The sequence below is a fragment of the Microcaecilia unicolor genome, chromosome 9 (genome assembly GCF_901765095.1).
Source record: "Microcaecilia unicolor chromosome 9, aMicUni1.1, whole genome shotgun sequence".
Classification (NCBI taxonomy): domain Eukaryota; kingdom Metazoa; phylum Chordata; class Amphibia; order Gymnophiona; family Siphonopidae; genus Microcaecilia; species Microcaecilia unicolor.
The window spans coordinates 37184844-37211663 of NC_044039.1; the positions used below are offsets into that span (position 1 = coordinate 37184844).

The window sequence follows — 26820 nt, forward strand, 5'->3', positions numbered from 1 at the left end:
GTTACCCAGTCAAAGAAATTAATCAGATTTGTCTGACAAGACCTGCTTCTACTGAAATCATGTTGCCTCTGGCTCCTCTCTATATCTCCTTTAAGGGCCTCCTTTTATTTCTTTGCCTTGGCTCCTTCTCCTCACTGGCTTCACTGCTAATTGTTATGTGTAATGTAACCCTACAGAGATTTAAAAAAAATATTTTGAAGTAAAACCTGGAGATGGGGTCCATCGTGCTGGAAGGTTCCTGTGGTGGCTGTGGAGTCCGGCTCTGTGGCAGGGAGAGGTTGCTGGAGTGCTGAGGTGACAGGCTGCGTTAGCGGAAGCTGGAGAGTCTGGGCTAATTGTTCAATTCCTGAGAAGGATAGTTCTGGAAATTCTGAGTTGACGGAAGGAATCAAGATGGAAAATTCGGAAGAAATTATGTGGACAGACTGTTCAGAAGGGGTTGGTGCTGGAAAAGGTGCAGCACGAATTTGAACATGAATGTAGGAACCAGTGGCGTAGCCAGACCTGAGATTTTGGGTGGGCCCAGAGCTAATATGGGTGGGCACGCACTGTCTATATAAGTATGAGTAGTGTCTCTTGGGATCCTACAAAAATAATGCCTTAGAATTCACTTGATGCCTAACAGCTGACCTGCATCAGTATAACCACATACATACTTAATGGAAAAATTGATATTTTTAAATATAATTACATTATCCCACAATCTCTCCACTGTAAAATGCTATACACAAACTTGTGCAAAAACACACTCATATCCTTACTAAACCATAACAACACTAATTCCAAGGACAGGACGAGCTACAACCTTATGCTTGAAAAGGCAGAACTGTAATTACACTAGGCTCTAAAACACCAATACACTACCTCGTGAAAAAAAAACCAAAACAAAAAGGGCTGCAAATACTACACGCTAGCAGAATACTGCACCTTGATCACACATGAAAAACACATGATACAACAGACATGACACAAGGAACTAGAAATCAAAAAATATGAAGGCAAAATACTGAACTGGAAAGTTAACTCAAGAAGTCAGACTCAGCATGCAGCAATACCAGAAAAATTGAAACTTACATGCAAAATATCACAGATTCACATTTCCAAAAGCTGACATATTCCAATTAATAAATTCTGAATAAAATACTTTTTTCTACCTTTGTTGTCTGATCTATTCGCTTTGGTCCCAGTGTCTTCTGTTTTATGCAGTGTCTTCTTTCCATTTGATATTTTTTCTCTCACCATGTCCACCATCCTCCTGTGTACTTATGTGTCTTGTCTACCATCTGTAGCCCTGTCCCTATCCTTCCTCGAGTTTCAGTATCTGCCCTCAACGTGCTCCAAACCAGCCCTTAAACTCAGCAGTTTATCCTCCATCCATATCCAGCATTTCTCCTCACTCCCCTCCATCCATGTGCTTCTACTTCCTCTGTCTTCCCTCCCCTCCATCCTTGTCCAACATTTTTCCTTCTCTTCCCTGCCCTCCACTCCATCCATGTCCAGCATTTATCCTCTCTTCCCTCCCCTCCATGCGCATCTCCTCCCTGACTTCTCTCCCCTCCCTCCATCCATCCATCCAGCAACTCTCCATTCTCCCCTGCCCTCTCCTCCATCCACCGATATCCAGCAAATGTCCTCTGTCCCTTGCATTCATCCATCCATGTTCAGCAATTCTCCTCTCTCCCCTGCCCTCCCCTCCATCCATCCATGTCCAGCAATTCTCCATTCTCCCCTGCCCTCTCCTCCATCCATCCATACCCAGCAAATTTCTTCTTTCCCCTCCATCCATCCATGTCCAGCAATTTTCCTCCTTCCCCTGCTCTCCGCTCCATGTCCAGCAATTTCTATTCTCTCCCCTGCCCTCCTTTCCATCCATCCATGTCCAGCAACTCTCCATTCTCCCCTGCCCTCTCCTCCATCCATCCATACCCAGCACATTTCCTCTCTCCCCTTTTCCCTCCATCCATCCATGTCCAACAATTTTCCTCCTTCCCCTGCCCTCCGCTCCATGTCCAGCAATTTCTATTCTCTCCCCTGCCCTTCTCTCCATCCATCCATGTCCAGCAAATTTCCTCTCTCCCCTGCCCCCTCCATCAATCCCTGTTGTCTGGCAATTCTCCTCTCTCCCCTGCCCATCCTGTTTCTTTCAATCCCCTTCCCCCGCCCCTCCCCTTCAAAAGAACGACAACGTGGATGCAGCAGCTCACAGGTTTGCTTGCCCTGTGTTTTGAGTGAACGGCGACGGCTGCGCAGGGGAGTGGAAAACAAATCGTTTCCTTCCTTGCAATGGATTAGATGGGCGGATGGGCGAGCGGGCTCACTTACATACACTCTACTCCCGAAGTTGCAGCGTAAAAGCAGCAAGCAGCGAGCCAGTCTCGAGTCCGTCCTTCACTTCCTGCCCTCTCTCTGCACCGTCCCGCCTTCCTCTGATGTCATTTCCTTTTGGGCGGGACGCTGAGAGGGCAGGAAGTGAAGGACGGAGTCCAGACTGGCTCGCTGCTTGCTGCTTTTACGCCCACTCGCCGCTGCGGGCAAAAAACTAAGTCGTCGTCGTTGTCATGGAAGGTGAGGGTCGAAAAAGACTGGGCGGGCCTGGGCCGAGATTGGGCGGGCCTGGGCCCACCCAGGCCCACCCGTAGCTACGCCCCTGGTAGGAACAAACTAAGGAAAATCGTAACAAAAACTGTGACAAAGGAAAATGCTAAAGAAACAAAGCAAAGAAGAACAAGGGACAGAAATAAAGAGACCAGGGTGCAGCCTGAGACTGTTGAGAGCAGAGATGGAGAACTGGAGTTCTCTCAGCCAAAGCCAGTCCAAGAGCGTAAACTGAGGAAGAATGTAAGGAAACGGAAGGAAAGACGGAACTTTGACTACAAGAAGAGGAAGAAGAGATGTTCTGTGGCTGAGGGGTGAGCTCCGGTCTCAAGGGAGGTCTGGAGGTTACCCAGAAACAACCCTATTACTAGAGTTTGTGAAAATGTGGTATTAGTAAGTAATAAAGGTGGTGTGGAATCACAAAACAATCAAAACATGTCCAGAAAAATCCACTAATTGAAAAATGACTATGTTTAAAGGAAAATGGCCTCAAAGAGCTCCAAGATCAGAAACAATCTTCACGGAGCTTAAACAGACCTAACGGTCGTCTCATCATCATTGGCCAAAAACCCTTATAGTGCCACAAATCTAGGTCTTCTTCTAGTATCTATGGTCAAAAGTTATTCTAAGTGATGTTGTGGATGTAGATCACTGCTCAATCACTATGCAATATCCATTATACACAATCACACTTATCTTTTTGAAGTGGTGTTCAATGGATTGCTGGTCTAGGCTGTGTAGTCCTTCACTTCCCGCTCCGAGCCGACGATGGCCAGCGTTTCGCTGCTTCTTCAGGGTCTCGGGACAAAAATGGGAAACACGTACAGCTCTCCAGTGCAGCATTCGATACTACATCTCCGTGAAGATTGTTTCTGATCTTGGAGCTCTTTGAGGCCATTTTCATTTAAACATAGTCATTTTTCAATTAGTGGATTTTTCTGGAAATGTTTTGATTGTATTAATAAGTAATCAATTATAACTGTGCTGTGGTACAAGTTACAAAACGTATACTGTAAAATGTTCATTCATATAAGAATTGTTTTGCCAGCCCAAATGTAACCCTACAGGGTTAAAGTTTTTTTTAAAAAGTAAAACTTGGAGACAGGGTCCATCGCTCTGGAAGGCGGTTGTGGAGTCCGGCTCTGGTGGCAGTGGGAGGTTGCTGGAGCACTGAAGTGACAGGCTGCATTAGTGGCAGCTGGAGAGTCTAGGCTAATTCTGCTCATGCATGGTTTCCTGTGCATGTGTAGTGGCTGTGAAGGGCATGAGGGACAGGCAGTGCCAGCCCTGTTCGGGGCCCCTGTTTGAGCATGTGGGGAGGATGTGCTGGGGATCGGGCCTGAGAGGAACTGACCTGATTTGAAGAGCTGGGCTGGCCAGTGAAATGCACTCGTGGAATGCTGGGCAGTGTAGGGGACAGCTTCGGAGATCCTCCCTGCAGACTTTGGAGCAAGTTCTGGTGCAGCCCGGGATGGCCGAGTGCACATGTGCACTGGGGGTGCAGTGACGTTGGGAGGAGGCAGTGTGCATTCTAGCAGAGCCGTGCAGCGGTCGCATGCTGACTTAAAATTTAAGAATTTACTTCAGTTTTTTTTAAAGGTATGTACCCGAGGAAAATAAAGTACTTTAATATGTTAAAATGTGGAAAGTTGTCTGGTAGAGCAAGGCTGCATTTGTGTTGCATTTGGCTGTTCAGGGTCTCACGAGGGCTTGTGGCTCAGGCTCGAGACATGGCGGTTCAGAAAAGTTCTAAACTGTCCGGTTTGGTAGCTAGGGCGGGAAACTGGTGAACGATAGACGTGTGTGTGTGAGCACATTTGTTAAAGCTTTAAAATGGTTAATTTTGTACTGTAACTGAGTGTGAGTTGAAGCTACGAGTGACTTAGTTAAAAACTCAGACCCCTGTGGTGATTTTGGGTTTGAGGCTGAGAGCTGACTGGGTGAAAGTTGAGACGGCTAAAAGAGGAATTTTAGAACTTAAATTGTGTGTGTGGAATATGAAACCTCTTTGGAGTAAAAGTTGTATTCTGCTGTTCCTGAGAAGAAAATGGCAGCCGCTATTACTAAGATAGTAATAACATTTGGAGCTCCTGTCAGAGTTCCATATGTTTTAATTACTACAGTGAACTGTCAAGGGAAATGGATACTTTTAAAAGAAGATAGTTGACAAATAGGCATATTTTCAAAGCACTTTGGGAGGCTAAGTGCTTTGAAAATAAGCCTCATAGTATGTGAGCACTGTGTTTTAGCACGTGCTCAGGTACTGATAATAAATTATTACATATATAGCAGAGGCTTGAAACTTAAGAATGCCAGTGTGAGTGATTGTAAGGTTCTATTGATAAAAGTGGGTGGGCTAGTTTGGGGCTAGTGAATTAGTTTTTGCTTTTGGGTAGCCAGTGAAAAAAAAATAATTAAATAAACAATTTAATTGGTTAGGGAATAGGTTTCATTTTTTAGTTTTGTACAGATAGAGGGAAATTTTCAATATGACATCTAAGTCTAACTTTGGACGTTTTGCTAAAAACGTTCAAAATCAGAATAGGAAAGATCACTTTTGAAAAACGTCTATGTTTTTTTTTTCAAAAATAATGTTTGAAAAAATATATATATATAATTGCAAAACATAGAGATTCATGCCATTGGGATGTAGGAGGAGCCAGCATTTTTAGTAAACTGGTCCCCCGGACATCCCAGGAGAGCAATGGGGCACCCCAAAGGGCACTTCTGTGTACTTCATATAAATACTCCAAGTACACATCTCACCTTTGTTCCCTTATCTTGTCCCCTGAGCCCTCCAAAACCCACCCAAACCACACTGTGCCTCACTGTACACCACTAAAATAGCCCTTATGGGTGAAGGGGGACACCTAGATGTGGGTACAGTGGGTTTGTGGTAGGTTTTGGAGGGCTCGCTGTTTCCTCCACAAACATAACAGGTAGGGGGGTATGGGCCTGGGTCCGCCTGCCTGAAGTGCACTGCACCCACTAAAACTGCTCCAGGGTCCTGCATACTGCTGTCATGGACCTGAGTATGACATCTGAGTCTGGCATAGAGGCTGGCAATCGATATTTTGAAAGATATTTTTTGAGGGTGGGAGGGGTTAGTGACCACTGGGGGAGTAAGGGGAAGACATCCCTGATTCTATCCGGTGGTCATCTGGTCATTTTGAGCACCTTTTTATGGCTTGGTCGTAAGAAAAACACGACCAAATAAAGTCGTCCAAGTGTTCGTCAGGGATGTCCTTGTTTCTTTCAATTATGGGTCAAGGACATCCAAGTGTTAGGCACGCCCAAGTCCTGCCTTCGCTATGCCTCCGACACGCCCCCTTGAACTTTAGCCGTCCCTGCGACGGAAAGCAGTTGGGGATGTCCAAAATCGGCTTTCGATAATACCGATTTGGACGACCCTGGGAGAAGGATGTCCATCTTCCGATTTATGTCGAAAGATGGGCGTCTTTCTCTTTCGAAAAGGAGCCCAATAGTGTACTAGATGTTCCAGGACCTGACTCCTGATCGTGGTGACGAGTAGAGAGGAAGAGTGCTTGGTACCCACTGAAAGAAAAAAAGAAGAAAGAAGAGCTACCCAAGAGCTTGAAATTCAGCTCGGGCTGTGAATTGGAGGTTTACAAAATAAGAGAAAAAAATGGTGAAATAAGAGTAGAGAAGAGAGACATGCGATACTCTTATACATTTCTAGAAATGTTAATAATGCCTTCTATTATATTACTATCATGTATTCCATTACCATGCAATCCAACATTTATTTTTATTTTTGTTACATTTGTACCCCACGCTTTCCCACTCATGGTAGGCTCAATGTGGCTTACATGGGGCAATGGAGGGTTAAGTGACTTGCCCAGAGTCACAAGGAGCTGCCTGTGCCTGAAGTGGGAATCGAACTCAGTTCCTCAGGACCAAAGTCCACCACCCTAACCACTAGGCCACTCCTCTACTGTTGCTACTATTTGAGATTCTACATGGAATGTTGCTATTCCTCTAGCAACATTCCATGTAGAAGTCGGCCCTTGCAGATCACCAATGTGGCCGCGCAGGCTTCTGCTTCTGTGAGTCTGACGTCCTGCACGTATGTGCAGGACGTCAGACTCACAGAAACAGAAGCCTGCGCAGCCTTCTACATGGAATGTTGCTAGTGGAATAGCAACATTCCATGTAGAATCTCCAATAGTAGCAACATTCCATCTAGAATCTCCAATAGTATCTATTTTATTTTGGTTACATTTGTACCCTGCGCTTTCCCACTCATGGCAGGCTCAATGCAGCTTACATGGGGCAATGGAGGGTTAAGTGACTTGCCCAGAGCCACAAGGAGCTGCCTGTGCCTGAAGTGGGAATTGAACTCAGTTCCTCAGTTCCCCAGGACCAAAGTCCACCACCCTAACCACTAGGCCACTCCTCCACTCCTTCTGTAACACCAAATGCCTTTTCTCTTTTCATTTCCATTATCCATGATGTTTTGTAAGCCACATTGCGCCTGCAAAGAGGTGGGAAAATGTGGGATACAAGTGCAATAAATAAATAAATAAATAAATAGAGAGGAAAAATAATACCTATCTATTTAGGAGTTCAGCGTATAGCATAGAGGTCAGACCTGAAAAACAAGAATTAGACACAAAGTATTAAATTCAAGGGTAACTAACAAAATAATCAGCTAACATTCTAACTAAATTTTATACTTAAAAGGGTTACTTATCTGATAGTGCTGCAGAAAGGTTGAAAATGTTTCTGAAATGTCCATGTCTGTTATGTCGTTGACATCAACGAGCACTGTAGAAAGAAAAGCGGGTAAATACTACTGTTTTTGCTCTTAAATGTGTAATACCTCATGGAACGGGTATTACTAGAGTGATAGATTTTTCTAGAGCCCTGGAGGGAGGGAGGTCCCTGCTAGAGGGCTACAGGTGTAGGATGTCCCTGGGTGGGAGTAAGCCCAGCCCAGGGGGAGTAGTTTTGAAATAAAATGCAGAGAGATAGTGCCCTGGTACTGAAGAGTGACGGGGGGAGGAGTTTGGAAGGCGATAAAGCTAAAGTTATTCCCTTTGAGGGGGGGGGAGGAGTTTGGAAGGTGATAAAGCTAAAGTTATTCCCTTTGAGGGGGGTCTTTGGTTGCCGGCAGGTCTGGAGTTGCCTGAACATCCCCTGCCATTGACCGGGAGGAGAGAGAGGGGAGTCCTGATAAGAGATCCACTGGCTGTGGCGTAGCCATAGGTGGGCTTGGGAGGGCCAGGGCCCACCCATTTATGGCTCAGGCCCACCCAGCAGTAGCACATGTTTAGTGGTAACTGGTGGGAATCCCAAGCTCTGCCAGCTGAAGATTTTCCCCTGATGGTAACAAAAACGCTACTCTCCACGACACCGGCACCTGCGCATGCTCAGTTTTCAGTGCAATACTGCTGCCAAGGTGGAAACAAGCGTTTTCCCACCAGCTGAGATTTGTTTTTGGAGGGGGGGAGGACACTTGGTGCCCACCCAATTCTTGCCTAGGCCCACCCAAAATCTGTTGTCTGGCTACGCCCCGAGGCAGGTTGTGACTCTAATAAGTTGCAACTGGGAGACAGTGTGCTACAGGTGGGTAGAAGAAGGCCCAGCCCGGAAGAAGGGGACCAGAGCTCGTCCCAGAACCAGGGTGGACCAAAGGTGGGGTCACCACAGGAGGAGGGTCAGATCGAGAGAGGTCTGAGCCCACTGAAGTAAATCAGTGTGAAGACGAGGAATACAGCCTTTGGGGATAATATTTCTCTACAGGATGACCATGGGCAGGACAAACTGTACATATGTAAATAGCCCTGAATGAAAATTCCCTGTAGCTGCACCTGAGCAGGATAGTGGGAAAGGTGTTCCCTCTGGGAATAACAGAAGTTGAAAGTTAAGGTTGCTTTGGAGTTTATCAAGTGACTGCACTGGAAGTCGAAGTTAGTCTGCTTGTTGCAGTGGTTTGCAAATGAAAGTTGTTTCATTATTAAGCCTTTGGAGTGCTGTGTGGTTCTTGGACTGAAATGCTGAGTGGAACCCAGAACTGGTGAGATAATCTGACCTCCCAAACCCCCGGATCGCTATTCTGGATCATAGACCCACTCCCAAGTTCGATTGCAGGCGAATTGGAATGGATGAGTGAGGTGAGAGTGGCCTTGAATATGAAACTTTGCTTTCTGGCCCAGGGCTGGAGCTAGTGTGCAGGTGAGACCCGGGTTACAAATGTAAAAAACCCCCACACAAAAAGACTCCTTTATTTTTATTGTTAAACTCCCTGGTTGGCATACAGTTTATTTGGGGAAACACTGTGACATCTTTGTAACAATATTGCAATACTTTGCTCCACCTCCAGGGGGCGTACAGTAAGGTCTCCCACAAATAAACCTTCTTGACTGTCTCCCAGTGATGGAGACGCACACAATACGAATTGCCTTGGTACAGCAGCACCCTGTAGTTTAAATGCACAGTAAATTCTTTTGAAATTTGTTGACATATATGTCAAAGTTAGATATATTAAGACAGTGGTTGGGAGGCAGGGGTAGTGCTGGGCAGACTTATACGGTCTGTGCCCTGACAATGGCAGATACAAATCAAGGTAAGGTATACACAAAAAGTAGCACACGTAAAATTATCTTGTTGGGCAGACTGGATGGACCGTGCAGGTCTTTTTCTGCCATCATCTACTATGTTACTTGTTTTTATTAACTATTCTTTCGAAACCAGCTGAATGTTTGGGAACTGTTCTATTCTCGCATAACTTGTACAATATAACCCATAACCAAGTTGTAACAAATGTATTTTCATTATTCTTATCTTATTGTAAGCCACACTGAGCCCGCAAAGAGGTGGGAAAATGTCGGATACAAATGCAAACAATAAATAAATAAATAAATAAATTGCCCAACCATTCTCCACTCCACAACACTGAGGAGATGGGGCATGAGCCACGCTCTGCTGTATTGTATTTCACTATAAACTATAAATTTATTATTATTATGCAAAGACAGTGATTATATTTTGCTATTTTGACAAATAAAATCGCAGAATTTGGCATTATTTTTGCAGAATTCCCCCAAGAAACATTTATTCAAAGAGAAGAAGAGGAATCATGTGCAGCCTGATTGCTCACATTCAGAAATTAACAAGCCTGTACTAGTCTGGAGGGCTGCACAGCACAGTCAGTGTTGCAACTATTAATTACACTGTTGGGCTGGGTATTGGGTATTAATTACACTGTTGGGTATCATCACTGCGGGATTTCCGTGGGTCTGAAGAAAATCCCCTATGGAGCGTTTAAAGATTTAAATTGACCGTAGATCTCCAGCCATCAGCAGACAACTTCGCGTAGTACTAGAAGAGAACGTCTTCCGCCTAAGAGATTTGTCGAGATTCCCACAAGTGCTGAACACGTACTTCAGCTACAAAGTGACAGCCATGGGGCGGAGTTACGTTGGCGTCGACTGGCACTTGGCTCCGCCCCCTGAGTCTCCTTTCGTTTTTCGGCACCTGTGTGGGACACGTTGGGTTGCCGGAAGCTAAGCGCTTTTATTGCTGGATAGCGAAGAAAGGTAAAAATCGAGAGGGGTCTTTTTCATTTTTTACCGTCTGATTGTTTAATAGTCTCGGGAAATCATAGGAAGGGCAGTCTAGTACAGGAGTTTGAAAAAGTTTCGTATGCATTGCAGACTGAAGTCAGTGATGATGAAAACTCCCTAATATAGAAAAGGACGGATGTTTTCAAAGTTACTTTTATATTTTGTGGGGTTTTTAAAATGAAGGTATAACCTATCAATTTAGTAATTAGTTATAATTCAAATGGACTGGACAGAATGACCTGATACGTTACAGCCCTAAAATTCCTTCAGCTGTACCTACTACGTCTGTGAATTACGCTTGGGGCAAATCTTTTAGGAGAGTGAAAGATGGAAGAAGGGGGAAGTACGAATCTAATGCAGAAATTTCCCATCAAGGGTCCCAGACTCGTGGTCACAACATATACAGCTTCTGGTGAAATGGGTGATTACTTTTATATCCTGTAGAGAGAGAGCAAAGGGTGATTTTTTTACAGCAAGAAGGTGCACAGCGATTCAGGATATCAAGCCTATGCTATTAGGTTCAAGTGTCTGTTTGTTTTAAGAAGTCCAAAGGGTGAATGACTAGCCAGTTTTTTCAAGGGCAGGCTAGGCCATATCTGTCTTGCAGAATCAAACTCCCACCGGTTATTTTCGTATAGCTGTACACCTCAAGCTGAAATTTCCTTCACCTACTAAGATAAGGTTTCCCATCTAAGTCTCTAAGGGGTCCCCAGATAGGTTTAGGGAGGCCTTTCTTTCTGGTTTTTCAAAAGGCACTTTCACTCTGACAAAATCACCACAGAACCCACTAGGAAGTGCTTAAACACAGTATATTTATAGATGTTGTAGAACTTCCTGGTTGCATGATGGAAGCTTGGAAAACCTTAGCTCAATATGGCATCTCTCTTTATCGTACCCTGAAGATGCCTCATAGGAGATTTCTACTGAGACACCATCAGATCTTGTGTACTCCATATTTTGAATCCTGACACTCCCCTTCCCATCAGCATTCACTGGTTAGAGTCATGAACACAAGAGGTTTGTGTTTGTTTGATCAACGGTATTTGCTTGCAGGCCAGACTAGGGATTACTGATGTAATTCTTTGTGTTGTGTCAATTCAGTGAACCAGCTTTTTGGCTTTACCCTTAGATGAATTAGGTAATTCAACATCTGGGGTTAGCAAAAATGCTATACAAGGGAAGGCAAAGTGGTACTGGTGGGCTTATTACCAGCCAAGTCAAGGTCAAGTTAGACTAGACCAGGGGTTCTCAACCCAGTCCTTGAGGCACACCAAGCCAGTCTGGTTTTCCGACTGTCCTCAATGAATAGTCATGAGAGATTTGCCTATCCAAATCTGTCATGTATATTCATTGTGGGTATCCTGAAAACCAGACTGGGTTGAGAATCTCTGGACTAGACCAAAGAGTCTGAAGGGGTTTTCTAGATTTTTACACATCACAAGGTCAGCAGCAGGAAATACTGGTCTGTGAGTTGTAAACATAGGAGCCAACTCTTCAAAATGATTGGGGGGGGGGGGGGGGTTGCTAAACCCAGTGGAAATTACCCTTCCCTGGATAAAGTCAAGGGAGTTTGCGCAATATTGAGGGTGCTCAAGCACCCACAGAGTGGTTGTAAACCTACTTTTAATGCTGGGTACAGGAGAGTGGTGGAGAGCAGCAGAAGGGGCTACCATTGCTTACATAGATTAGTAGGGGAGAGGGGGAAGAGACAGGAGGAGAGAGAAATCGAAAGTTGGTGCAAAAGACAAGAAGGAGCTAGGAGGCAGAAAAGGAATGGAAGAGTAGGAGAACAGAAGGAGTGAGTGGGGTAAGGGAGAGCTGAACGTACATATGAAAAATTAGGGAGGTGTGAGAAGATGAGAGAAAGATTAAGATGGTGGCAGTGATGAAGCACAAAGGTAGAAGTACTTCATGGGGTAAGGGGTGTACAACATCACAAGCTAAAGGAACCCCTTCCCTCTTCTACTCAGAAAAGTTGTGTGTTAACAGTGCTGCTAGGCTGGATAGAGGCTAGGCCTAGGGGAAAGGAGAGCGTTACTGGACAGGAAGTTGGAAAGAAAGAAAAAAGGGGAGTGCTGATGGGGTGGAAATGGAGAGGAGATGCAGGTAAGAGGGTGGGAGAAGGGAATGTTATGGTGGAGCCACTGCTGCTAAAGGAGGGAATGCTGTGGAGACCTGCTGGTAGGTAAGATGGGGAAGGGAGGTGAAGCATGTGCTGTCAGTGATGTGCTGTAGTGCTTATTGCTCCATTAATTGTTATCTCAGCATATTAAACTGTAGGTTATAGGCAGTTTAAAATAACTCAGTCGTATGTTAATGGCATTTATTGGAGAAGGTAATGGAGGAGAGGGTCATACAGTAGCTCTCGGAAGGATTTTGAGCTGGCTACATTTCCATTCTCCGTGGCACTGTAAAGAGTTCTTGTTTCTATGACTTGGGGGGCTTCGGGCATTCTCTGTCAGAACTTGCACATCCCCATCAGCCTAACTTGGAGAAGTACCTACTGGTGGCTTTGTGATAGGCCAGATAGAGGGGGTTGGAGGTCACCTCTTGTCAGCCAGGTGCCATGCTCAAAGTAAGAGTGCTGAATTTAATGCTATACAGTGGGAAGGAGAGGGGAAGTATTTTAAAAGATTGCTAAATTTTGAGTTGGCCAACTATAAGAACCTCTGTTAGGGCTCCTTTTACTAAGGTGTGCAAATGATTATTAGCACATGCTAAAAGCTAGGAAGCTCATTCTATTCTTATGGGCTTCTTAGTATTTAGTGCACCTCAGTAAACGAAGCCCTTAAGCAGCAACACTGGCCAGAAATGCTTTTTTTGGATAATTCATTTGCTATCTGAATCCAAATTCATTAAAATTATTCTATGGTGAATTTTTCTTCCCATGTGACTAAATCAAGTAGGAATTTTTAAAGCTGTGAAAGCTACTATAATATCTGCATGGAAGAGAAAGGGTCCCTTGAGTATTGCGTTCAGTTCTGGTCACCTTATCCCAAAAATGATATAGCGGAATTAGAAAAAGTTCAAAGAAGAGCACCTAAAATGATAAAGAGATGGAATTCCTCTCGTATGAGGAAAGGATAAGAGGTTAGGGCTCTTGAGCTTGAAAAAGAGATGGATGAGGGGAGATATGATTGAGGTCTACAAAATCCTGAGTGGTGTAGAATGAGTAGAAGTAAATCGATTTTTTTTTTTTTACTCATTCCAAAAGTACAAAGACTAGAGGACACTCAAAGTTACATGGAAATAAACAAATAGGAGGAAATATTTTTTCACTCAACGAATAGTTAAGCTCTGGAACTCTTTGCCGGAGGAAGTGGTAACTGCGGTTAGCATTTCTAGGTTTAAAAAAGGTTTGGACAAATTCCTGGAGGAAAGGTCCATAGTCTGCTATTGAGACTGACATGGGAAGCATCTGCTTGCCCTGAGATTTATAGTATGAGTGTTGCCACGATTTGGGTTTCTGCCAGGTACTTGTGACCTGGCTTGGCTACTCTTGTGTTCTTATGTAACCCTCGAAAAGGGGGAGTTGCCGTGGGCCCTGAATGATAGCCTAATGAATCGCAGAGCCCTCTACCAATGACTCTACTGACCAGGGCCTGATTCCTTACGCCTCACAGAAAAGAGTGGAGATAACACAGGGCAGATGAAAGAAGCTAGTCTGCTCACTGGATAGATATTCACTCCCACTGGAAATTCATTTCACGCAGATCTGGATTCCTGATTTAATCAAGATCTTTGTGAAATTAATTTCTAGTGGGTGCAGACATTTAGCCAAGGAGCAGAGCAGACTAGCTCTCCTTTCATCTGCATTGGGTTCTGTCCACTTTGTTCTGCTCAGGGGGCGGAATTGGTTTTAAACTTTTGGTTGTGGCACATAGAGCATATTATCAACAGTGCTGATGTATTTAGCAACGCTGTCTCTTCCTTATGCACCTGGAAGTGTCTTACACTCTGTGCCTGGGCATCAGTTGACTGTTCCACTGGTGGCGAGGGCACAGTGGAAAGCGACACATGAGGGTGTCTTTTTGCTTACCATTTCTTTGGTTCCTTTTACCACTTGTACACAGATGGAACCAACCATGATTAAGTTAATGGGATTGTTAAAAGGCCATTTTTTTTCCTCGGGCGTTTGGGGTACCACAGTTGTAGAGTAGAGAATGACACGGGGACAGGGACAAACTTTGTCCCCGTGTCACTTTCTACTTTGAAGCCTGTTAATCAACTGGACTGTTATTTGCTTTTGATTGATGCAGATGACAATATTTTTTCTATTTGTAATTTAAACACAACAGTTACACAGCATATTGTTCCTTTTAAGACAGATCCCACGGGGACGGTGCAGGGATGGGGACAAATTTTATCCCCATGTCATTCTCTCGTGTAGAGCTCTTGATGGAGTCCTACCTTCAAGGTTTTATATCTCTTGAATACACAGCAGATTCTAGATATGTTTTTATTGTTTTCTGTGTGTTTTCTGAGTTGGGCCCTAGCCAATCCAGGGTACTGTGATTCGGTGGGTCACCTATCACGTAGAGCTCTTTTTACCTATGAGCCAGTCATGGTCCTCGTTGCCTTTGCTCCTTTATAAGCAGTTTTGCAGGCAGATGACCTGGTGCTCTTTGTGTGCCACTTCAAATCAGGAAGTACAGACAAAAGACGGCACATAGTCTAAGCCTCCCCACCCACCGGGGGGCACTATATAGCACAAATTATTCTCATAGCAGATCTCAGCCAGAGGATGGTCACCTGGATAACTATTAGATGAGAAACTGCTTCTGCAAATACTTATTGCAGCTAATATCAAACAAGAATTATATAGAACAAAATCAACTTCCTTCCACACTGCACTGCTTTTAGAAATGTGGTTCCTTGAAATTTCAGTTTGCCTGAATCATAGCTCTCTTCAGTGTCGCAAGGGATACACAGATCAAGCATCTGAGGCATTGCCAAATCAGTTCAGTGACAGGGAAGCAGAAGTATGTACCCACACCGTATGTCAGATTGCTGGCGTGTGCAGTGAATAAGAGATGGGGGCTGTGCCATCTGTTCCCCCTACAGATTCCTGGAGTGTGAAATGAAGAAGGCTCCTGTGTAGAAAGGGGTGACCTGGGCTAGTCCTTTGACACCCCTCCCCCGATCCCATAATTGGACCAAATTACAAAGACACACACAAACTCTTCCAACTTGTGAATAAATTATTAGACACCACTCCAGTCACCAACAACAGCAAAGACACACCAGGAGCTGACGACTTGGCGAAGTACTTCAAGGAGAAAATCATACAACTGCGACTTAAAATACCTGTCAGCCACATCGAATACACCACACTCCTAGACTGCCTAGACCCAGACCCTGGAATCTATCCAGCAGACAGGATCTGGACTGAATTCACAGTACTACCGGAAGATCTTATCTCACAAACGCTTAAAAGATTCGCCAAATCTCACTGCAAACTAGATATATGCCCAAACAACCTCATGAAATCGGCCCCTCAACAATTTATAACGGACCTAACAAACCACGTGAACTTTATGCTACAAAATGGACTCTTCCCAAGGGAGAAAGGTAACATTTTACTCACCCCTATACCCAAGGATGCAAAGAAAAATGCTGATGAACTAACGAACTATAGACCAGTAGCATCCATCCCTTAATTACCAAATAACAGAAGGTATAGTGACCAAACAACTCAGACTATCTAAACAAGTTCTCAATATTACATGATTCTCAGTCAGAATTTCGCTCTAATCACAGCACTGAAACCGTACTAGTCACGCTCATGACCAAACTCAAACAATTGATAGCAAACGGCAATAACATTCTACTGTTACAATTCGACATGTCAAGTGCATTTGACATGGTTGACCATGGAATTTTACTACACATCCTCGAATACTTCGGAATCGGAGGCAACGTTCTCAATTGGTTCAAGGGGTTCCTCACTGCATGCTCATATCAAGTGACATCAAATTCGACTACATCAGCTACATGGATACCTGAATGCGGAGTTCCACAGGGATCCCCCCTCTCACCGACCATATTCAACCTAATGATGACACCCTTGGCCAAACTACTATCGAATCAGAACCTAAACCCATATATATACGCTGATGATGTAACGATCTTCATCCCATTCAAACAAGATCTAAGGGAAATCTCCAATGAAATCAAGCAAAGCCTACATATTATGAATTCCTGGGCAGGTGCATTTCAGCTGAAACTCAATGCAGAGAAAACCCAATGCCTGGTACTCACCTCGCAATACAACAAGAATAAATTTACCACCATCAACACACCTAAACTAAATCTACCAGTTTCGGACACCCGAAAAATCCTTGGAGTCACCATTGATCGACACCTAACACTTGAGAACCATGCAAAAAAACATAACTAAAAAGATGTTTCATTCAATGTGGAAACTAAAAAGAGACCATTTTTTCCAAGGACTGTCTTCTGCAATCTGGTACAATCATTGGTATTCAGTCATCTGGACTATTGTAACTCACTCTACGCTGGCTGCAAAGAGCAAATACTTAAAAAACTCCAGACAGCCCAGAAAACGGCAGCCAGACATATTCGGCACATCAAAATACGAAAGCGCGAAACCCCTACGAGAAAAACTACACTGGCTCCTACTAAAAGAATGCATCACGTTCAAACTTTGCACCCTAGTCCATAAAATCATCCATGGTAACGCCCCAGCCTACATGTCAGACCTAATAGAACTACCACCCAGGAATGCAAAAAAATTTTCTCGCACATTCCTTAATCTTCATCCTCCCAAGTGTAAGGGTCTGAAATACAAATCAATGCATGCATCTACCTTTTCCTATATGAGCACGCAGCTCTGGAACGCGTTGCCACGTAACCTGAAAACGGTCTATGAATTGACCAATTTCCGCAAACTATTGAAAACCTATCTCTTCGACAAGCTATATCACAAAGATCAACATGTGTAACTGTATAATCTTTAAAACTTCCAGAACTGTCTTATTATGTCTTTTGCTTTAACACCATCATGTATTTCACCACCATGTAACACAAAACCCTCTGTAAACCAAATGTATATTCACTTCTATTTCCAGTATCCATGATGAATTGGATCCACGTTGAGCCTGCAAAGAGGTGGAATAATGTGGGATACAAATGCAATAAATAAATAAAAAATAATGATCCTGGTTCATCGCTTTTGGTGTCATAGGACAGCATGGCATGTAATCGCTTCTGTAACGTAACATCTTGGGGGGGGGGGAGCACATCAGTGACGGGCAAAATAGTGGAAACTATTATAAAGAATAAAATTATAGAATACATAGACAAGCATGGTTTAATGAGACCAAGTCAGCATGGGTTCAGTGAAGGGAAGTTTTGCCTCACCAATTTCCTTTATTTCTTTGAAGGCGTGAATAAACATGTGGATAAAGGTGAGCCGTTGATGTACTGAAAATTCTGCTCTGAAGGAAAACCTCGTAACCGAGTCACCAAATGCAGTTTAAAAAACACTGCATGAATCACCGACCAACATGTAGCTTCATTGACAAGGTCATGCCTAAGGTCACTCCTAAACTCCAAATAGAATCCGACACTGGCACAAAGACAGGATCCAAAGAAGGACCTGAAAAAGGACAAACCTCATTCACCCGTGACAACCACAAAATTTGGGTCTTTGCCATATTCAGATTTAATCCTTTCATCTTTAACCAAGACTGAATCTTACAAAAATGAGACTCCACAAACTGAATACTCTTGTCTGCTGTATCTGGAACAGGAAAATAAAGTGGTATGGTCTTCGGCATACAAGCAATAAAAAAACACCCAATAATGCCAAAACTTTGCAAACCGGCAAAAAAAAAAAAAGGAGTGGCCTAGTGGTTAGAGCACCAGTCTTGCAGTCCAGAGCTGGCCGGTTCAAATCCCCGCTGCTGTGCCTTTTGATCTTGGGCAAGTCACTTAACCCTACATTGCCACAGGTACAAACTTAGATCGTGAGCCCTCCTGGGACAGAGAAATATCCAGAGTACCTGAATGTAACTCACTCTGAGCTACTACTGAAAAAGGTGTGAGCAAAATCTAAATAAATAAATTAATAATGAAGACCAAGAAGAATCTTGCAGTACTCCTGAAATCAATCTTCCACGCTGACTTTGAAGAGCCTTGTACTACCTGAAATGTCCGGGCTTCAATTGATCTTTGGATCTCAGGCCACCTGGGGGAAGGGAGTCTTAATCATTGCACAGAAGTACATAAGAGCGCCTGTTCTTGCAAGGTCCAGGCAAGAGTCCTGATACATGGTCATAGCCACTGACTAGAGAGGATATAAACTAGAGGTAAAAATCCCTTTAATAGTTATAAGTACAACTGATACTACTACTACTTATCATTTCTGTAGTGCTACTAGACGTACGCAGTGCTGTATACTGGACATAAAGAGGCACAGTCCCTGCTCGACAGAGCTTACAATCTAATTAGGACAGACAAACAGGACAAATAAGAGATAATGGAATTACTAAGGTGGAAATGATAAAGCATGGGTATTGAACAAGTGAGTAAAGGTTAGGAGTTAAAAGCAGCATCAAAAAGGTGGGCTTTTAGCCTAGATTTGAAGGTGGCCAGAGATGGAGCTTGACGTATCGGCTCAATAAGTCTTTTCCAGGCATATGGTGCAGCAAGATAAAGGGAACAGAGTCTGGAGTTAGCGGTGGAGGAGAAGGGTGCAGATAAGAGAGATTTACCCAATGAAAGGAGTTCCCAGGGCGGAGTGTAGGGAGAGATATAAGAGTGGAGAGGTACTGATGAGCTGCAGAGTAAATGCACTTGTAAGTCAGTAAGAGGAGTTTGAACTGATGACCCCAGATCACAGCTGGTTCCAAACTAAGTTGCGATTCACTTGCTGTATTGAAAGGTTGTGGCATACAGCCATATTAGAATGCTATTGAAATTTTTGTTTAGCGCGTTGTGACAAATATTTGATATCCATAAAAAGTATTGACAAAAAATATATATTAAACATTAAAAATACTATTTAAATAAAAGAAGGGAGTTTTTTTTGACAAATGGTGTTGCAAAAACTTCTCTGCAATCAACTTGCAGAGAGTTCTTAGCATCTGAAGTCTTTTCCTCCTCCTAATAAAGAGCTATAAGGTAAGAGGTTTCAAGATTAAACATCATTATTGACTTACTAATCATTTCTGTAGCGCTACTAGATGTATGCAGTGCTGTACACATTATATACAGGTACTTTCTCTACGGTTTCCTGTACCTGGGGCAATGGAGGGTTAAGTGACTTGCCCAAGGTCACAAGGAGCTGCAGTGGGAATCGAACCAAGGTTGCCAGGATCAAAGCCAACTGGCCTAACCATTAGGCACAAAATTAACCCATTTAGAGACATTGCTTCCACCCCACCCCCATCCCCCAGAAAAGCATTCAACATAAAGGGATTCTATTCATGCTCTTCTTCAAATACAGTATATATCGTTCAATGCAGAAAATGTGAAGAAGGGTGTTATATTGGGGGACATGTGGTGCCTTTGTTTATTGATTCTTGTCTTTAGCATCTGGCTCATCAGACCCATAAAGCACACCTGTCAAAACTACCCATTTTGAGAAATTGCTTCTGAGATGAACCAAGGTGACACCTCTGTGAGTGAGCATTTTTCAGGACCAGAACCACTGCATCAATGACCTCGTGGTCAGAATACTAAGAAGAATCTAGGAATGAAAAAACTTTTGAAGTTAAGATAAACAAATACTTAAGGCCCTGTTTACTAAGGTGCATTAGTGTTTTTAGCACGCTTAACGTAGCTTGCACACTAACCATGTAGGCACCTATAGGAATATTGTAGGCAAAAAGAAAGATCTGGGTTGCCTATCACTTTAAAAACCATAAAATTCTACTGCTTTGCCACCTTGTGGTCACACAACCATCTTTCCATTTTGATTACCCCTCCCCCAACTTTCCTCTTGAGACTGTTACTGGAATGCTTTATTTCACTATATTCTGATTTTTGTCATCTTTTACTCATCTTAAATTGTTGCATTGTCATGTGCTGGAGCCAATGGCTCGTTGTTATGTTTGAGACCAGACAGCATAGAAAGTCAGAGAGTCAAGATTCCCACGGGCCCTGAGGCAGGACAAAATACCGAAACCTTGACCAAAGTTGGCCGTGGAGAGAGAGGACGTAGACGGGAGTTGTCTGAAACAAGATAAGTGCTTGTTTATACAAATTCAAGGAAGACTCAATATCAGTCTAATAGAGGTTTTTGCCGACGATGACCGATAGAACTCCATAAATTGAAACTGTATAGCTGTATCTAGGAGTTTGTTGAGGCTTTTCCTCTTGTATACTATATGCAGTGATAAGGGATTTGTGATAGTTATCGGAGTGAGAGAGATCCCTGTAGACGCTCACAAAGAGATAGATATCGCAAATAAGATCATTAGTATGAGATTGCTGTTGTGGAGTTAATAGACAGTTTCTATGTGCATGAGAAGCACGTTTATATGCTTTCCTTATTACTTGTTTGGGATAATGTCGCTGTTTAAACCGGTTTCCCATTTCCTTAGAATGACGTGGAAATTCTTCGGAACTAGAACATGGTCTTTTTAACCTAAGGAACTGACCTACCGGTATACTATTACGTAAACTGCGTGGGTGAAAACTGTTATTATTTTTTTTTAATTATTTATTTATAGATTTTACAATTACATACCAAAGCAGAGCTTTGTCAAGAAACAATAAGCAATTTTACTTAATATGGAAACATAATATGAGAAATTTCTCATAAAAAAAAAACTATCATTATTATAGTCCTCAACTAGAGGGGAGACTTAAATAAATCTTACAAGAGGATAAGAATATTCTACAGGTAATATATATATATATATTAGAGTCAAGAAAGGCGTTGGAGTTGTCACTACTAATAATTAAAGTCCTTCCATTGGGTCCTATGGTGGTTTAGGTAACCTTGCATTTAAGAAGGATCACAATTGCAAAGCATCAAAAAAGTGATATGTCTTGTTTTCATAATGCACTACACATTTACAGGGAAATCGAAGCTGAAACTTGGCTCCCAGTTGTATAGTCTCTTGCCTCATCATCAAAAACTTTTTTTCGACGCTCTTGTGTAGTCCTTGACACATCTGGGAAAATTTGAATTCTTTCTCCCAAAAAAACAACAGAAGAAATTTGTCTTAAATATTGCCTCAAGATCGCTTCTTTGTCTGTAAGAAAGACAAAGGATACTAATAAGGTAGATCTAAATTCTACCTCTTCTTGTGACTGCTCTAGCAGAGCCAACTGTTATAATTTAAAATAGAATTTCGGTCTGTATTTTTTCTGAAAATAGTAGTTTCAAACTGAGAATTTTTTGGCTGATATGAATATCTAAAAAAAAAAATCTACTTCACTGCCCCCTACGAGAAGAAAAAGTGATATTAGGGTCAGATCCAATGTATGAATTCCTGCAACCGGTCGTCACTCCCCCACCCCAATAAAAATATGATATCATCAATGAATCTTTTCCAACTGATTATATCTGACAGAAACTGGGACCCATAATCATGATGTTCTTGAAATTCCACCCTGTCTTCACCCTCTGCCCCACCAGCACATACAGACACAAAGTGATAAAGGTAAGAAGGAGGAAATTGGAATATACAGTGATTTTTTTCCCCAAGGTCTTCTGCTTTGTCAGTGTGAGAAGCAGAACCTTCTTACCTTTTATCACTTTGTGTCTATATGTGCTGGTGGGGCAGAGTGTGCAGCCCTTGAGAGGCAGAAACATGGCCGTGTCCGGCTTTTAAGTATTTGTTTATTGCTTTGGTGGTGAATAAATTTGGACTCCTTTTGAACTTTTATATCTAAGATCTGCTCTGTTTTTCTCCATGCTGGATCTTGTGTATCGCTTGCCTATTTGCTTTCTGGGACCTTTTAAGAATTGTTTGACACCAAGGGCCCTGTTTACTAAACAGTGTTATAGGCACGTTAACATTTTTAATGCACATTAACCATGTACGTGCCTACAATAATCCTATAGACGCCTACATGGTTATCGGACACCTTAGTAAACAGGGCCCTAAGTGGTGAAATAATTTGGCTCCATGTTAGAACTGAAGCTGTAAGAAGATTGCTGTGTCTCTCGATCATTCTTCCTTGTCCTTGACTTTACTATTGGATCATTGCCAAGAATGAAATGCTATTTATATTCTAACTTCCTGTTGTTTTTCTGCTTCATATTGTTTCATAAAGTGTAATTTGATATGTTAGTGTTGTGGAGTAGCCTTCCAGTCACTCGTTTGGCCTTTGGACCATCTCTGGATGCTGAATTTGGTTCCATCTTTTAGCTGCTTCTTGTTTTCATTCTCAGCCTGGAGCAGGTCTATAGTAAAGGCCTCCCAGTAGGAATTCCTGGCCTTTCATGCTCTAAGCTTACCATGCAGGTGTCTGCCTCTAGGACCTCTGCCTCCCTTTGGCTCCATTTCAGCAACACCAAGTTGAACTCTTGAGTTTTCATGTTTTTTTACCCTGCCTGAGAGGGTGGAGTTCTTTCCCTCCCTCTTCCTGAGTTATTTCTAAGGACTTCTCGTAGAGAGGTGTGGTAGCCGTGTTAGTCCACTTTTAAAGGTAATCAATAGAAATAAAACATGGAAAAGAAAATAAGATGATACCTTTTTTATTGGACATAACATAACTTAATATATTTCTTGTATTAATAAGTTATGTCCAATAAAAAAGGTATCATCTTATTTTCTTTTCCATCTTTTTTTTCTTTAAACTTGTTTTAACATACAAGTTTCCTAAGTGGAGAATTTCAGTAGCTCAGTCTGTGTAACACCTAGATAGGATTTTAGATAGTGCTGGGGAAAAGCCAGCTATCTTAGTACATTTGGGTACGAATCACATAGGAAAATGTGGGTGGGAGCTTTTGGAAGCCAAATTTAGGCTCTTGGGTATAAAGCAGAAATCCAGATTCTCCAGTAGCATTTTTGGAAATGATCCCCATTCCATGTGCAGGACCCAAGAGGCAGGCAGAGAGCTCCACAGACTCAAAGCACGGTTGAGACGATGGTGCAGGGATTAGGGGTTTAGGTTTGTTAGGAACTGGGCAACATTTGGGAAATTTGGAGCCTGTTCTGGAACGATGAGCTCCACCTTAACTGGGATGAACTAGGCTGCTGTGCTAACATTTTAAAAAGGAGATAGACTGAGGCATATTTTCAAAGCACTTAGCCTTCCAAAGTTGCATAGGTTTCTATGGAACTTTGGAAGGCTAAGTGCTTTGAAAATATGCCTAAGAGTAACTTTCAAACTAAAATTGGGGGGGGGGGGGGGGGGGGGGGAAGCTGACAGTCGCCCAGGAGCACATGATTCAGTGTGGTGTATCCTTGAAGGATGTTATTGAAACAGGATCTTTAGGGAATCCTGAGAGAGAGGTTTCAATAATGGTGAAAGAAAGCCAGGAGTGTTTAATGGGTGAAGAGAGTAAAAGGTGCAAATTATCCCCATCAACTTCAAAGCAGCCTGTAGATGCAAGGAAAAAAAACACAATTTGAAGTGTCTATATACAAATGTTAGAAACCTAAAAAATAAGATGGGAAAGATTGAATATATAGTACTAATGAAAGGGTAGATATAATAGGCATCTCAGAGACTTGGTAGAAGGAAGACAATCAATGGGACACTCTGTTATTCAGGGTACAAATTATATTGCAATGATAGTGGATCAAGTTGGAAGGGGGTTGCTCTATATGTTAAAGAGGGAATTGAGTCGGACAAAATAAATGTTCTACATGAAACAGCAACGTGGAATCCTTGTGGATAGAAATTCCATGTGTGACAGGAAAGAGTAAACTGGTAGGGCTGTACTACCATCCACCAGAACAGAATGAACAGACAGATGAAGAAATGTTTACAAAATTTAGTAAAGATGGCAAATTGAGCAACGTTATAATAATGGGTGGTTTCAATTACCCTAATATTGTGTGTTACCTCTGTCTACTGGAATTCCAATAGGTGGAGCCAGAGTATCAGTTCAACGTTGGGTCATTGAAGAAACCCAGGAGGTGGAGAGGATTTGGGAGGTTCTTTTGGTCATCAGGAGGAAGGGGGCTGCTTTTGTGTGTGTGTGGTTTTGTTTTGGGGTTTTTTTTGTTCTTCAAGGAGGGAATCATTTTTAATATATTAACGAGTGGGTGCTTCCTGTTTAAGTGGTGGATAGGAGGTGAAGGGGTGGGAGGATGCTTTATATCTTTGCATAGGGTCTATGTACTAATTTAGCAGTAAGCGCAGCGCATGTAAGCCATGTTGACATTTCTCGTGTGCTATTCATCTCCTCATTCTGCTACTTTATTAGTAAAACTCATTATTATGCTTGTGCCAAATAGTGTGTGTTTAATTTTTAGGGCACATCTGAGTTTGGTCAATGTCTTATGGATTCCATCTGCTCCATTTCCTGGTGAAAACATTCATTTACTATGCAGTAAAAATACTTCATGTCTTAAGATGGTTCTGTCAGGAGGAGCCACCCCCTGCACTTTCAATCATCTGATGTCAGTTTTGCACAGAATTGTCCTTAATAGCCTCATGTCGCTGATGGGACTTCTCATTTGCAGCAAGAATTTTTGGGATTCAGGTCATAGGATCATCAGGTTGAAGATGTTTAGGGTGTAATTATGAAAGACAGTACAGCATGAGCGAACCCCTGCAAAGGATCCTACTGGCTTGTTTTCTTATTTTCATTTGAAAGTTTATCCTTCTGTATTTTAGACCTGGTTAACTGTATTAAAACAAAACTGAAAAATTGAAAAGAGATTCTAGAATTTTTAACAAAAGTTTCTTCTATTCTTTATTCTAAGACAAATTCAGCATAACACAAAGGAAGTTCTTTTCTTTTTATAAAATATTTATCGATCTCCAGTAAAGTACTTCCCCCAAGCAGAATATGAATCCAGAGGGCAGTGTATATGGAATCAGTTTAGGAAGGGGAGTCCTCTTTACATAATGAAAGAGGGAAAATAAACAACATTGAAAGAAAATGAGACTGGTTCCTCATATCTTATTCTATTGTACATTTAGGGCCCTGTTAACTAAGGTGCACTAGCGTTTTTAGTGCACACACACAATTATCGCATGCTAAAAACGCTAATGCACCTCTAGCGTGGCGTAGTAAACAGGGACCTTAATTTGCTTCAGTTTAGCCACCCATCTATTTACTTACTACCCATCTTGTCCTGTGTGTATATAATTCCTAGCATCGTGTTTCCTTTTTTTGTCTGCTTCTGCACATTGGGTAGAAGATTTCAGCGTATTGTCTACACTAACATCTAAGTCTTTTTTTCTTAAGTTCTGAGTTCTAAAGTAGACCCTACATAAGTATTGCCATACTGGGAAAGACCAAAGGTCCATCAAGCCCAGCATACTGTTTCCAACAGTGGCCAATCCAGGTCACAAATACCTGGCAAGATCCCAAAAAAGAGCAAAACATTCTACTACTACTGCTACAAATCTATACTGCTTATCTCAGAAATAGTGGATTTTCCCCAAGTCCATTTAATAATGGTCTATGGACTTTTCCTTTAGGAAGCCGGCCAAACCTTTTTTTAAACTCAGCTAAGCTAACCGCCTTTACCACATTCTCTGGCAACGAATTCCAGAGTTTAATTACACATTGAGTGAAGAAACATTTTCTCCTTTTTAAATTTACTACATTGTAGCTTCATCGCATGCCCCCTAGTCCTAGCATTTTTGGAAAGCGTAAAGAGACGCTTCACATCTACTCGTTCAACTCCACTCGTTATTTTATAGACCTCTATCATATCTCCCCTCGGCCGCCTTTTCTCCAAGCTGAAGAACCCTAGCCGATTCAGCCTTTCATCACAGGGAAGTCGTCCCATCCCCTTTATCATTTTCGTCTCCCTTCTCTGTACCTTTTCTAATTCCACTATATCTTTTTTGAGATGCAGCAACCAGAATTGAACACAATAGTCGAGGTGCGGTTGCACCATGGAGCGATACAAAGGCATTATAACATCCTCCTTTTTGTTTTCCATTCCTTTCCTAATAATATCTAACATTCTATTTGCTTTCTTAGCCGCAGCAGCACACTGAGCAGAAGGTTTCAATGTATCATCAACGACGACACCTAGATCCCTTTCTTGGTCGGTGACTTCTAACGTGGAACCTTGCATGACGTAGCTCTAATTCGGGTTCCTCTTTCCCATGTGCATCACTTTGCACTTGTTCACATTAAACGTCATAAGGTACAGATACCCTAGCATCAGATAACTATGATTCAGATTATTATTCCTAATGTGCCTCAGTTTTTTTCATTTGTTCACATTAAATTTCATCTGCCATTTGAATGCCCAGTCTTCCAGTTTCATAAGGTCTTCCTACAATTTTTCATAATTCGTATGTATTTTGACAACTTTGAATAATTTTGTGTCATCTGCAAATTTAATCACCTCATGATTTATTTTAAAAGTATTTCCATGTAACTTCATGGAGTGTTCGCTCATCTTTTGTGCTTTTTTCTGATGGAGTAAACAATTGATTCCCATTTATGTATTCTACTCCACTGAGGATTTTGTAGACCTCTGTCATATCCCCCAAGCTGAAGAACCCTATCCTC

At 42.4% G+C, this 26820-nt stretch overlaps 1 protein-coding gene across 2 annotated transcripts in view; it reads left to right on the plus strand.

Annotated features, from left to right (window-relative positions):
- The first annotated feature begins 9927 nt into the window (after positions 1–9927).
- BCL2L14 (BCL2 like 14) overlaps positions 9928–26820 on the plus strand; it is a 34695-nt gene continuing 17802 nt past the window's right edge. Inside the window, exon 1 of one of the 2 annotated variants that reach the window (XM_030215216.1) lies at positions 9928–10157. The gene's annotated coding sequence lies outside the window, so the exon portion shown is untranslated. The remainder of the gene's footprint in view (positions 10158–26820) is intronic. The other variant, XM_030215217.1, reaches the window with a different exon arrangement.